Raw genomic sequence first — 3370 nt, forward strand, 5'->3', positions numbered from 1 at the left:
GCCAAGTCCCTCTGAAAAGGGCGTGCCCAGATCTGCACCCAGGGGTCCCCATGTGTCCTGCCCAATACACAGCCCAGAGGCACTGGCCCCTCGTCTCACTCACTGTCCTTCTATTGTAGCCCACATCAGTCAGTGACTCAAGAGATTCTCCCAGAATCACACTTTGAGAAATATGCCACAGACCAGTGCTTCTGAAACCCAAACAGATTTATGAAAATGCAGATTCCCAGACCTCACCCTAGCCAGTGAATCATCAAAGCCTCTGGAAAGAAGGTCCCAGGAAAATTTTTACATACTTCCTAGGTGATTCTGATTAGCTGAAATTTTGGTAAATACTGCCCAGGGTTCCTTTCACAAGGATGAGGGACAGGGACTAGACTTCAGAGGTCTTCAATGCCAGGCTCGCCTTTCTTGATCTGATCCACACCAAAATTAACTTAAAGCCTTCAGCAGCAGGGGGCAGCACAGGCAGGGCATTTGAACTGTAGAGAAAATAGCCCTGGCGTGAGCTTTTCTATTCTTCGCTGGTACAGTGATCACAAATAACCTATAATTGTATAGGAGGTCCCTGCTTATGAAGTCCTCCAAAGTCATCGACTCCTTACATCCTTGTTCCATGCCTGTAAAGCAGCGGGCCTTTGTGTGAGAGAAGTCAGGTGGCTTCTCTAAGGCCTTATTTCTAACAATTGGTACAGGTGGGTTTGCCCACCTTGGGGAGAAGGGAAGGAATCATATACAGTAGGCTCATCGTTTAAAGCTTATCAGAGAACATGCAAAACACACACACACACACACACATGGCACACCTTCACTCCCAAACCTCACCCCCACCTTAAGCAATTCTGCCTAATGATAAGGTCTAGACACTGCACAAACCACATTCCTATAGCAGTTAAGCAAACGAGGGTAACAAACTTATGCATATACTTATATGTGCACCGTCAGTGAAAGTGAGAGTGAGTGGGAGAGAACCGTTTAAATACATAGGCTAGTTCTTCTCAACTCTAAAAGTATATTTGAACACCATACACTACTACCTCTCAACCATTCATGTGAAGACAAGCCACCTGGCAATCTTATTAAAATGCAGATTCTGATTCTGTAGGACTGAGGCGAGGCCTGAGTTTCGCATCTTCTAGAAAGCTCCCAGGCGGTGTGATGGCAGCTGGCCCATCGACCATGCTGTAAGTAGCAGCCTAAGACGCCCACCGCCATCCTTCCCGTGGATGGAGGCCTCAAGTGCGCATGAGATGGGAGCAGTGCAGCTGCCATCCCCAGTTCCTTGCCTTTCACTGGGTGAGGACCTTTCCCCACTGAGAGTAACTCCAGTGTTTAAAGACATGTATGTATTTTTCATACACGGTTCCCCAAACCAAGCCCACCAATTAACCTGAAACTCACCTGAAGAAACTATGATCAGACTACAGCTCCAGGCTTCTCAGTCATTCCAAGGGTGATTTTAACTGAGATTTTGAGGTGCTAACCTCTGATATGATGTGAGTCCCACGTATGCAACACTATATTGGCTTGGAGTCAAGTTTGTGAGCGTTTTGTTTTGTTTTCATTTTTCATCACTCAGTTCCAGTGATTCTTAACCAGGGGCAATTTTACCTTCATGGGGACATTTGACAACATCTGGAGACATTTTCGGTTGTCACTTCCAGCCACTCCATTCTAGTGGGTAGAGGCCAGAGAAGCTGCTAAACACCCTACAACACACAGGACAGCAACCACAATAAAGAATTATCCAGCCTGAAATTCCAGAGGTGCCACCATAAAAAAATCGTGCTCTATATAACTCATACTGATCCAAACTTTTGGCAACTTATTGCATGATTATTCAAACACTTCCACAGATCAGGGGAAAGAAAAATATTATAGGCAGCCATTCAAACTGGATACCTTGCTTTCCACTGGCCAGGTAAGTTTAGTGGCTGAGGGGTCCAGTGGTTGGGTTTGAATGCTAGTTCTGCTACTAACAAGCCGGATGGAATTGGACAGGTCAGACAAAAATCTCTCAACTTTAATTTCCTCAGACATCAAATGACCATAANATAAGTCTTAGGAATGTAATGTACAGCATGGTGACTTACAGTTAACAATACTATTGTATATGTGAAAGTTGCTAATAGAGTAGATCTTCAAGTCTCGTCACAAATAAAAAATTTTGTAACTACGTGAGGTGATAGATATTAACTAGACTTCCTGTAGTAAACATTTTGCAATGTATACATATATCAAATAATTATGTTATATACCTTAAACTAATACAAAGTTTTATGTCAAGTATATCCCAATAAAACTGGAATAAAAGTCATTTTAAAAGTTGGAAAAATATAAGGACAGTGAAACATCAACAACAAAAAAAGCAAATATTTACAAACACCTGCTTTGTGCTTGACGCTGTTCCAAACACTAGGATTAGAACAATGAATGAAATGGGCTGAGATGCCTCCTCTTGTGGAACCTTCAGAATGCAGTTTGTCCAGCTTGAGCAAAGACCCGCCTGGCAGGTAAGGATGCTTCCTGGAGACTCTGCTACCACCCTAGTCTCACCCTATTTTCTGTTCTAGTCTACCTCAAGATTCCCAGGTGCCAATTCTTTGATTTTTAATAACTTATGCTTTATTCCAAACTTTACATTTTTATGATGAGTGTTCTTTTCTGTTAACAAAATAAAAACAAAAGAAAAAGAACTGCATTTAATCTTTACAACACCTCATAAGAGCTAAACTAACATAATCCCCAGTTTAAAGATAAGGAAGCTAAGAGTCTGAGTGACTTGCCCCAGCTCACTCAGCCGACAGGGCACAGCAGAGTCAGGGTCCGAGCCCGGGCTGTGTGACTCCAGGGCCATGGTCCCTACCACTCAGCTTAGCGCCTGACACTCTGTCAGGAGGACCAATCCAACACCTGTGGCAGTTATCGCCTGGCAGCCATCAGAAGGTGCAGGTGACCAGGCCTCGAGTGAGGCGTTCTCCAGGCTTTTCTCTGCAAGGGATGGGAAACGCGCCCTCGCCAAGGGTCAGCTGAGGAGCTGGCTCCCCCAGCAGCTCCAGGGGAGAAGGCGGGGCTGCTGACCTCCTCACCAGGGCAGAAAGCACCAAGCTGCTGCTCTGACCTCACCCGGAAAGGCCAGCTGCTCTCTCCAAAATGTCCCTTTCCCACTTCTTGGCTCCCACAGCAAACCCAGGTCAAGAGCAGCCAACCGAAGCCTCAGCCAGGAAGGTTAGCAGTCACCGTGTCCTTAAACAGTGCCGTGTCCGCTCCTCTACACGTCGTTCTCCTCCCAACCCATTTTGAAGGGAAAGGAACAGGCTCATGAAGACGAAGTCATTTGTGCAACACTTTTAGGCAATTTTGTGGCAAA

The sequence above is a fragment of the Hipposideros armiger genome, unplaced genomic scaffold (genome assembly GCF_001890085.2).
Source record: "Hipposideros armiger isolate ML-2016 unplaced genomic scaffold, ASM189008v1 scaffold_590, whole genome shotgun sequence".
NCBI lineage: Eukaryota > Metazoa > Chordata > Mammalia > Chiroptera > Hipposideridae > Hipposideros > Hipposideros armiger.